At 44.3% G+C, this 11,486-nt stretch overlaps 1 long non-coding RNA gene across 1 annotated transcript; it reads right to left on the bottom strand.

The window, feature by feature from the left end:
• Positions 1 to 644: 644 nt before the first annotated feature.
• LOC138439403 (uncharacterized) lies at positions 645 to 3,275 on the bottom strand. The gene is made up of 2 exons (XR_011256723.1): positions 2,926 to 3,275; positions 645 to 1,618 (listed from the first exon to the last, which is right to left on the bottom strand). It is a non-coding gene; the product is annotated as an uncharacterized lncRNA (long non-coding RNA).
• Positions 3,276 to 11,486: the final 8,211 nt, after the last annotated feature.

Raw genomic sequence — 11,486 nt, 5'->3', positions numbered from 1 at the left:
AAAACAAAACTTTCACATATATAAAATGAGTAACTGCAATGGTGATTATAGAAATAAAAATTAAGGCCATGATAAAATGATGATTTTAAAACTACTAAATTGGCCAAAGTTAAGAAATCTGGTAATAGTGTTGGAAAGGTTTGGGTTACCAGAAACTCTAAATACACTTCAGATATGGAAATAGATATAGAGATATTTCTATAGATATACATAGAGATACCTCTATAAAATTGTAAATATAATACATGTAGATATATCTATATAGATAAAATCTTAGGAATATCTAATATCTATTGGCAATATCTAATAAGTAGTTATACTATAATATATGCAGGTTAAAAAAAAAGAGAGTGATCAGGTGTAGTTCCTATGGAAAACAGCATAACCGTTCCTCAAAACATGGAACTGACTTTCAGCAATTTGACTTTCAGGTATATACTGCATGGAAATGGAAACAGGGACTTGAGCAAATATTTGTAGAGCCATGTTCATAGCAGCATTATTCACAAGAGCCAAAGCTGGGAGCAATCCAAGCATCTATCTATGGATGAACGGATAACAAAATGTGCTATGTATAAATATACAGTGGAATATTACTAAGCTTTAAAAAGGAGTAAAATTCCAATACATGATAACAACATGGATGAACTTTGAAAACATTATTCTAAGTAAAATAAATCAGTAACAAAAGACAAACACTACAATTCCACTTACATGAGGTACTTAGAATAGTCAAATTCATAGAGACAGGAAGCAGAATAGAATTTGCCAGAGGCTGAGGGAAATGGGACAGGGGGAGTTAATGTTTAATGGGTACTGAGTTTCAGTTTGGGAAGATGAAAAATTTCTGCTGATGGTGGTGATGGTTGCATAACAATGTGAATGTACTTAATTCCACAAAACTGTGCACGTTAACATAGTTAAAATGGTACATTATATGTTATGTACGTTTTACCACAGTAATAAAAAAGAATGTACATGTATCTACTCATCCAACCGGCAGTGGACATTTGACATATTTCCAGTTTTGTTTGTTCATTTGTTTGTTTTTGTTGCTTTTGTAGACACTGTTACTATGTACATTCTTTTACATGTCTCCTGTGCATTTGCAAGAGATTCTATAGAGAATATACCTGAAAATGGAATTGCTGGGTCAACTTTACTATGCCACATTTTTTTCCAAAGTGGTTGTAGTATGTTACATAATTTACATCATGAAAATAATAATTTGCAAAAGATGTTCAGGAAATGTTAAAGTATAGTTAGGGGATAGCTGAGTGTCTCGACACCCAACCATCCGGAAGTACACTGCCCAGAAAAGGGCACCCTACCAGACCATACCTCCCATATTCCTTTCTTTGCTAGGCATCCCTTTTAAGACCATTGGCTAATGCTGGACCTCAGGATGGTAAAATATCTGGAAACTCTGAGAGGGAGGAAAGGCTGAATGAGATGGGATGCTGGTCTAGAAAATGTTCATGGGCTGTTTGGAGGGTCTAGTTTAGAAGCACAGCTACTGTTCTTTGCTTGGCTGCAGCACTGTTCTCTTGTCTCTGGGAAGTTCATTCTCTTTGATTAACTAAGCCACCTCAGAAGGATCTGGATCTGCAGAATGATCCTGAAAAAGGAAAAGGCAAGTTAGAAGACACGTGCGATCTAACCTCAGATGTTAGAAAACCTGTCTTATAGAAGTGCGTTCATTCTGGGACATTCAGAGAGCAGGCTGGGTGGTTAAAGGCCTCAGGGAAACTGTATAAGCTTAGATCTGGGCAGGCACCCATGAAGTAGGCTGCCTATGAGGTCCTGGGCAAGGTCAACCATCTAGCTTGTCAAAGATTCCAGGACTGGAGGCTCGGGAAGCTGGAGACAGTAATGGCCAAAGTCCTCTCCCAATCTGTGACGATAGTTCAAATCCACCCAAATGGTTGACACCCCACCTGCAAGTAACAATGCTCCAGTTCTAGAACCGCTCAGTTGACATTTTAGTTGGTTTTTCTCTCATAACCCATTCTGATCTTACCATGAACCACATAAGCCCTTTGAACATAATCTGTGCTCCCCAGAGAGTTAAAACTGCTGCCAGGTCTTAGGTTTTACTATCTGTTAAGCAGGCCATGCACTCCACTAATAAAAAGCCACTTAAAGCAGATGCATACACTTTTTTAAATGTTTCAGTAAAGTCATAATCTGCTAGCTCTTCTATAAACGAGTCTACCATCTTTTCAAGATTTTTCTCCCACTTGCATTTTAAAACACTTCCATATTCCGCAACAAAGGTTCTGGAAGCTCACAAGATACTGAACTTAAAGATTTAGTAAATGGCCCCAGACAGGTCTCTTTTGATACTGTCCAAGGCACAGCCATGAGGAAGGGGCCACAAATAAGCCAACTAATTGCATGTCACTTGAAAACCACTGGGTGGAAACTACAGGCCACTGAAAGGTTTTGATCAATATTGACTCTAACTTGAACACCAGGAAGAATGTGAGGCATGATGGTGATGTCTTTTCCATCTGGCAATTTCTTTTCTAAGCAGTAATTAAATCAGTGAAAACTGAATGTAGTCATGCAAGTTGCTCACATTTATTTTAGCAGCAACCATGAAACCCAAACCCCATTGACACTCTAAAAATCTACAACTGGTAAAATTTTAAATGTCAGGTCCTGCTAATTTATTTTGTAAGCTACTCCAGGGAAGCCAAGCAGCAGCCCAAGTCCTCCCTGTGGGTGGGAGGAAGGCTTCTCCACACAGCTGAAGGCAGACTCCATGGGCTCTGTGGCCCTTCCCTGGCACCAGGTGCGTGGTATCACTGTGAAATCTTCTGCATCCACTGCCAGCACTGGCAACCTGTCAAAATCCTAGTTCAATACTTCCACTTGGTGCTAAGTCAGAACAGGTGTAGGAATTACGCAACTGCCTTGTACCTTCATCTGCATATTGCAGCTCGAGAGCAAGCTGGCTCAGGTGTGCTTCCTTCTTTGGTCGTTGGTTTCCACAGCCCGGGACAGGCTGGCTGCTGGGCATGACCTGGAGGGTTGCTTCATGGCTGACGTTTGATGCGTTTCTGACAGCATGTTTGAAGTTCTCCTTTCAGTCTTGTGAGGCAACTTCTTTCTGTTGTGGAATCAGTTCTCCCCTCCGAACACACCAGCAGTTTGGGGCACTGCCTAGACGTGCCCTGAGCCCAGGGCTGGAGACCCTCGGGAAAGGGGAGCAGTCATGACTTTCATCTTAGGAGCATCTCACTACCTTTCACCTCACCCAGAGTGTGAATCTGGGAAAAGAACCACAGGCCACCTTTAGAGACAGAGTAGGGACAGGGCTTCCCTGGTGGCTCAGCTGGTAAAGAATCCACCTACAGTGTGGGAGACCTGGGTTTGATCCCTGGGTTGGGAAGATCCTCTAGAGAAGGGAACAGCTACCCACTCCAGTATTCTGGCCTGGAGAATCCCTTGGACTGTATAGTCCATGGGGTCGCAAAGAGTCAGACGTGACTGAGCAACTTTCTCAGGAACAGGGAAAAGATCCTGAGGCTGGGAAAGACCGAAGGCAAAAGGAGAGGGTGGCAGAGGATGAAATGTTTGGATAGCATCACCAACTCAATGGACATGAACCTGAGCAGACTCTGAGAGATAGTGAAGGACAGGGAGGTCTGGCATGCTGCAGTCCATGGGATTGCAGAGTCAGATACAACAGGTGAAGGAAAGTTACACAGCTCAAAATAGCCTGGAGTTAAAACTCCCCTCCGGGTCCTCCTCACCATTCTATGCAAAACAAAGAACTCTCTCACCCGAAGAAAAAAAAGTGGACATTAAGGTTGATTACACCCAGCTCCCAGCTGGTCCAGCTTCTCCAGAATTCCTTGCCCCAGCCATTTAAGAGATAGCTACTCCGAACAATCTTGGAGAAGAACAGGCCCCCTTAAGACAGTAGATTTCCACATATATGCCTATATATACTTACTCTTTTCTTGGGTTAGTGCAGCAGCTCACTAATCTGACTGCTGCCCCTTCCCGCCTCATTAAAGGTGTTACAGATGTTCCTGTAAAGTGCCAATCCTGTTCTTTTTCTGAACCTTGCCTTCTCTGACTACCTTACCCTACAACAGGGACAATAAGGAGCTGACTCAGATTCACAAAGAGTTTAACCTTGAGTAGTTTAGACTTAGCATCTCATGCTTTCTGAATGAGCAGTGCCAATTACGGACCTAATGTTTTTGTATTTGTTTTTAACATTCATTTGGCTGATCTGGGTCATATTTGTGCCGAATCTTTAGTTGCAGCATGTGGGATCTAGTTCCCTGATGGGATCTAGTTTCCTGAACTAGGGATCCAACCCGAGCCCCCTGCATTGACAGCAGCAGGTCTTAGTCACTGGACCACCAGGAAAGTCCCTTGACTTACTTTTATAAGGTTAATGGTGATTATGAATTGGGGGTTGGCTCTCAGTCTGACCCAGGGACTGAGACTGCTGCTGGTGTGGGAACATGAAAGTAGTGGATGGGAAACCATCAAAGCTTCCTATATGCCAGTAAAGTTTGTCCTAAATATACCAAGCTGCTGTATGATCCCACAACAGAAAAGTGTGAACCCAGGGCTGGGATCCGCCAAATCGGTCCAGAGGAGGTGCTGATAGAGGGCAGAGGGACACAGAACAGGCAAGAGGCGGGAAGACATAGACGCCCAATATCCAGGATAGTTTCCTACCCAAGCACAGGGCTGAGGACACAGCCTAGAGAGGACATGGCAAATATGAGAAAAAGAGGCAGGAAGGTGCTGGCAGAGTGGAGAGGAAGGCAGTTAGTTGCACTGACATCCTTAAACAATTTTTAAACATAAACCAAATATATATATATTTTGGAACCCAAAGTGGAAAGGACTAGATTTTTCCAAAATAAAAATGGGAGTAGGTAGGCTTCACTGCAGATGGTGACTGCAGCCATGAAATTAAAAGAGGCTTACTCCTTGGAAGAAAAGTTATGACCAACCTAGATAGTATATTCAAAAGCAGAGACATTACTTTGCCAACTAAGGTCTGTCTAGTCAAGGCTATGGTTTTTCCTGTGGTCATGTATGGATGTGAGAGTTGGACTGTGAAGAAGGCTGAGTGTCGAAGAATTGATGCTTTTGAACTGTGGTGTTGGAGAAGACTCTTGAGAGTCCCTTGGACTGCAAGGAAATCCAACCAGTCGCTTCTGAAGGAGATCAACCCTGGGATTTCTTTGGAAGAATTGATGCTAAAGCTGAAGCTCCAGTGCTTTGGACACCTCATGCGAAGAGTTGACTCATTGGAAAAGACTCTGATGCTGGGAGGGATTGGGGGCAGGAGGAGAAGGGGACGACCCAGGATGAGATGGCTGGATGGCATCACGGACTCAATGGACATGAGTCTGAGTGAACTCCAGGAGATGGTGATGGACAGGGACGCCTGGCGTGCTGTGATTCATGGGGTCGCAAAGAGTCGGACACGACTGAGTGACTGAACTGAACTGAGGCAGGCTTAGGATGCTTAAGGCCTGGTAAAAGCAGTGACTTGGTCTAGTTTTAGCTAATTATGTAATGAGATGAAACAGGTCCCATGTCACCATGGAGGGATGGAGCTGGAGTACCCTGCCAGGCTGGCTGGTGAGAGGCTAGTTGTGAAAACTGCGCTGCTGAGCACACAGAGCCACCAGGCCAACAGGCCAGGCAGCAGGGGCTTGGGGACACAGAAGCCTCTGGACACTGTGATGGGCGGACACTGGATTCTACTCACCTGGCAGTTTCCAGGCAGTGTCCCCATCCCACCTTCACCCAGCTATTGCAAGAGAAAGGAAAGCTGCGCTTAATGACCCCAGGGAAGGGTTTCTCTCTTCTCGTCTGTGCTTAGTCACTCAGTCATGTCCGACACTCTGCAACCCCGTGAGCTGTAGCCCACCAGACTCCTCTGTCCATGGGTTTTTCCAGGCAAAAATACTGAAGTGGGTTGCCATTTCCTTCTCCATTTCTCATATAGAAAATAAAGAGGAAAACAAGCTGAGTCATCATGAAAAAATTATATCCTGATACTAGAGAGACGAGAGATACATGGGGACCACTGGAGAGAAGGCCAGGAGGAGAGCCCCAGGTAACCTAGGGACATGGATGTGAGCGTGGCCGTGACCCCCTTTTTCAGGATAAAGGAGCGAACTGTGGTATGGGCCCACTGGAGTGGAGGGGGCACTGAAGCCTTCCCTGTTCCAACACCAGGGAAGTCTACTGAGTCCAGGATCCAGCTCTCCCTTCACCAACTTACCCATGTGCAGAGTCTCTTCCCTCCCTCCTTTGCTCACCTGCCCTGGAGTGACCCTGCCCTGCCTCCGTACCCAGCACCCCAGCAGCTCTCAGACCAGCAGCCTGAAATCACTGATCTGTCCTCTAGGCCCACAGTATAAATCATAACAGGTAACTCTCAGCACCTTCCTATGGCCAGGCACAGTGCTTTTGCCTGTCTTAACTCCTTTAATCCTCATAAAAGACCCTATGAGATAGGTGTTGCTTTTATCCCCTCCATGGGGAGATCAAGGCACAGAGAGGTGGAGCAACTTGCCCAAGGTCACACAGCTATTGAGCAGCAGAGATAGGATTTGAGCCATGGAAATCTAGCACTGACATCTGTGCTCTCAACCACTCCATTATCCTGCCTCTCTATGCCACCTGTCTGAGGATGCTTGATGCTAGGTCACATGAGTTAGTTTTTAGGCCCTACTGGTTTAGTGAAACAGGATTTTTGACTGCACAACTTCCTGGGGGCTTTAGCACATGAGCAGACAGTGCAGTCTGCAGCAAGGGCATCTATCATATCAGCTTTTCCCACACTTTTTGGTCACCAGCCCTTTTCTCCCCCTTTTCTTCGCCTTGGAGGAAAGCATGAGCTTCGTTGCCCAGAACAGTGCAGCTTTAATGTTAACTGAGGCTTCCATGTAAAGTGGTTAGGCTACCTTGACCTCTATGAGAATTGTGCTGTTGGATCCCTACTGGAATAGGCAGTGGTTATCAGAGGTGGCTGAAATCAATACATGAAAGGCCCACAGGGAACGTTATCTTATATGGATCAAGCTGAAGCCAACTGAACCCACTGATGAGTCCTAGCACCACAAAAAGAGAGGCATTTCTAGGGACTAAAATAGGCATGCCAGCAAAACGGTACACAAATGTTCACAGCATCATTATTCACAGAAGTCAGAAGGTGGAAACAACCTAAACGTCCATCAGTGGAGAAAGGCATAAATAAAATATCCACAGTGGAGTAGTAGTCAGCCATGAAAAGAATGCAGTACTGCTACAGCTATAACTTGCATGAACCTTGGAAACATTATACTAGCTGAAAGAAGCAAGTCGCAGAAGGCCATGTGTCCTATGATTCCATTCATATGAAAAATCGAGAGAGACCAAACACAGATTCATGGCTGCCAGGGGCTGGCGGGTGGGAGATGGGACATGACTACTTAATGGGTACAGGATTTCTTTTTGAGATGACCTAAGAGTTCTGAAATTAGATAGTGGTGATGGTTGTACAATATTGTGAATGTACTAAATACTACTGAATTGTATTCTTTACTGTGGCTAAAATGCTAATTTGATATTATGTGTATTACAAATGAAACAGAAAGAGAGGCAAGACATATCTCCTGATGGGGTGTAACAGGAAGTTCAAACACTTCTCACGAGGTCTAGGCAAAAAAACCCAACTTGGTTACGCCTCTAGAAGTAACTACCAGTTTAAAGGAGAAACAAGGGGAAAGAGGAACATATTCACAACTCTATGGGGAGGTAATCAGCAAAATCCCAAATGAGGGACATCTAAGGAACAGAAGACCAAGTTTCTTCACAAATAAATGACAAGAAAAAAAGAAAAACAACAGTGGGTGACTAGTCAGATCTTCAAAGATTTACAAGACCTAATCTGGTCCCATCACTTCATGGGAAATAGATGGAGAAACAGTAGAAACAGTATCAGACTTTATTTTTTGGGGCTCCAAAATCACTGCAGATGGTGACTGCAGCCATGAAATTAAAAGACGCTTACTCCTTGGGAGAAAAGTTATGACCAACCTAGATAGTATATTCAAAAGCAGAGACGTTACTTTGCCGACTAAGGTCCATCTAGTCAAGGCTATGGTTTTTCCTGTGGTCATGTATGGATGTGAGAGTTGGACTGTGAAGAAGGCTGAGTGTCGAAGAATTGATGCTTTTGAACTGTGGTGTTGGAGAAGACTCTTGAGAGTCCCTTGGACTGCAAGGAGATCCAACCAGTCGCTTCTGAAGGAGATCAACCCTGGGATTTCTTTGGAAGGAATGATGCTGAAGCTGAAGCTCCAGTACTTTGGCCACCTCATGCGAAGAGTTGACTCATTGGAAAAGACTCTGATGCTGGGAGGGATTGGGGGCAGGAGGAGAAGGGGACAACAGAGGATGAGATGGCTGGATGGCATCACGGACTCGATGGACGTGAGTCTGAGTGAACTCCGGGAGTTGGTGATGGACAGGGAGGCCTGGTGTGCTGTGATTCATGGGGTCGCAAAGAGTCGGACACGACTGAGTGACTGAACTGAACTGAACTGCACACCCGCATGCAAAGTGCGTGTTTGGATCGCAGTTTAAACAGATCCGCTATTTTACCTCTCACTCTGTCCCGTTCTATTCTATTCTAACCAGGGACGGAACCCTTGCCCCCTGTGTTGGTGATGCTGAGTCTTAACCACTGGACCACCTGGGAGGTCCCCAAATCAACTATTTTTAAAAAGCATTAAGGAGACAACCAGGAAAATTTGATGACTGACTCGATTTTTTTATGCTCTCAGGAATTATCATTTAATTTGTAGGTGTGATCATGGTAATGTGGTAAAGCAAAAAAGAAAGATTTTATTTTCAGAGATATATACTGAGGCATTCACAGATGAAAAGATGTGTCTGAGATCTGTAAAGTAATTCAGTGTGAGGAGGGGAAAGAATATCAACAAAAATACAGAAGAAACAAGATTAGCCATGAATTGATAATTGCTTGAAGCTGGGTGGTTCTAGCTTAATTTTGTTTTAAGATGGAAAATACCCCTAAGAAGTTTTTTAGAAAACAAATTGTCGAACAGCAAATGCAAAGAACCCAGTCTTGGATATGGGATAATTTTCTAATCACCAATCCTCTTTGTAGATGGAGGATGTTAAAATTGGACCTACAAAAAAAAAAAAAATTGGACCTACAGTTGTACAATCAGGGTTTTTTTCAATATTAATGAAGTTTTTTTCTCCCAGTTTTATTGAAATATAACTGACATACAGCACTTACACAGGTAAGTTTACATTACATAGCATAATGATTTGACTTACATATGATTATCACTTCATGTATTTAAGTATTTAACAAACATCCATTATCTCATATGGGTACAGAACTGAAGAAATAGAAAAAAATTTTTCTTCTTGTGATTTTCTTCTTAGGATTTCTTCTCTTAACAACTTTCATACGACGAGTGTGTATACTCACTCTGTTGTATCTGACTCTACAACCCCATGGAATGTAGCCCACCAGTTCCTCTGTCCATGGGATTTTTCGAGCAAGAGTACTGCAGTGGGTTGCCATTTCCTCCTCCAGGAGATCTTCCTGAACCAGGGATCAAACCCAAATCTCCTGTGTCTTCTGCACTGGCAGGTGGATTCTTTACCACCGAGCTACCTGGGAAGCCCAACGGTGTTAACTGTATTTATCATGTGGTACATTACATCCCTAGTGCTTAAGTTGTCTTATAACTGGAAGTTTGTGTCTTTTGATGCCCCTCCCCCAAACCCCCCTCCCCTCACCCCTTGCCACTGGCAACCACAAATCTGATCTATAAGATCAGGATTTCTATCCTTTCTGCCATATTTTAGAATAAAAATGATCATTCTCATAAAGCAGAATGGAGGTTACCTTTAGAGTCAAGGAAAGTAAAAACCCAGAATTTTGAGTACTTACTGTGCGTAGTGCTTTAAGTGTCCCGTGTGCATGCTAAGTCACTTCAGTCGTGTCCGACTCTGCAACCCCATGGACTGTAGCCCGCCAGGCTCCTCTGTCCATGGGATTCTCCGGGCCAGAATACTGGAGTGGGTTGTCGTACCCTCCTCCAGGGGATCTTCCTGACCCAGGGATTGAACCCACATCTCTAATGTCTCCCGAATTGGCAGGCGAGTTCTTTACCACTAACACCACCTGGCAAGCCTTAAGTGTCTTACATGTATTAATCTCTTGTTACAAGTTTCTATTGGCTTTCCATCCCACTCAGAGCAAAATACAAAACTCGATGGTGTGATGTCCAGCATGAGTTGGTACCTGACACTGCTCTCCCTCCCTTCATACCGCACAGCCTCCCCCTTATTCTTTGAACATAGCTGGTGCTCTCCTGCCTCAGAGCCTGTGAACTTGCTATTCTGCCTTCCTGAAGTTCTCCTTCCCCCAACTGAACTCCCTCACCTCCTGCAGGTCAGACTTTCCGTATCTCTCTCCTTATGTAATGTGCACCTGAACACCCAATTTGCTCCCTGCAGCCTTTCCCCCCTGTTTTATTTATTTATCTTTAGCATATATCAATCCCTGACAAACTATTTGTTTATTGTCTGTCTGCTCCCAATGGATGAAAAGTGAAAGTGCTGGTCATTCAGTTGTGTCTGACTCTTTGAGATCCCATGGACTGTAGCCCGCCAGGTTCCTCTGCCCATGGAATTCTCCAGGCACGAATACTGGAGTGGGTAGCCATTCCCTTCTCCAGGGGATCTTCCCAACCCAAGGATCGAACCCAGGTCTCCTGCATTGCAGGCAGATTCTTTACCATCTGAGCTACCAGGTACAAACCCCAATAAACCTGAGGTTTTATTCACAGAAACATGTTCTCAGAACAAAGCCTGACGCAGAGTAATATTCATTAAGTATTTATCGAATGAATGCATACACTTAATCCATGTCAAATCCATTAGATAAACATACCCATGTATCTTTAGGGGCTGAAATATATGTTTCTATAGTGGCCAAGACCCTCCTGGATTAGCTGGATCTAGTGAACCTGGGCCAAGATGCCCAAGATGCAGAGCAATGTGGGAAGATCTGCCCTCCTGGTCCATTCCAGCCTGCAGGAGGGACAGCCAGTGGGGGTGGCCTACAGCCCTCTTGAGGCCAGGATAGCTACTCTATTCCTGAGAAGAACAAGAATAGCTGAAGGTCCTGCTGAGGGCTGGCAGCATCTGCTGGAAATAAACTTGGAAGAAATGCCAGAGCTGAATGGCGTATTTGGGGATCACAAGAATGTTGTGGACTCAGGCTCTACAGATGGTTCAAGATTCCCAAATAAATGTATTCTCTGGGGAGAGCTGGACAACACGCAGATGGAATGACATTCTGAGAGGCAAACATCCCACTGAGCACTACTCTGGAGGAGGAGGACCAGGCCCTGAAAGCCATCTAATGTATTTTGAAGGATTTCACTCGGACCCAAGATGAT

This window comes from Ovis canadensis, chromosome 4 (genome assembly GCF_042477335.2).
Source record: "Ovis canadensis isolate MfBH-ARS-UI-01 breed Bighorn chromosome 4, ARS-UI_OviCan_v2, whole genome shotgun sequence".
Lineage (NCBI taxonomy): Eukaryota > Metazoa > Chordata > Mammalia > Artiodactyla > Bovidae > Ovis > Ovis canadensis.
This window is presented reverse-complemented; position numbering and strand designations above follow the sequence as displayed.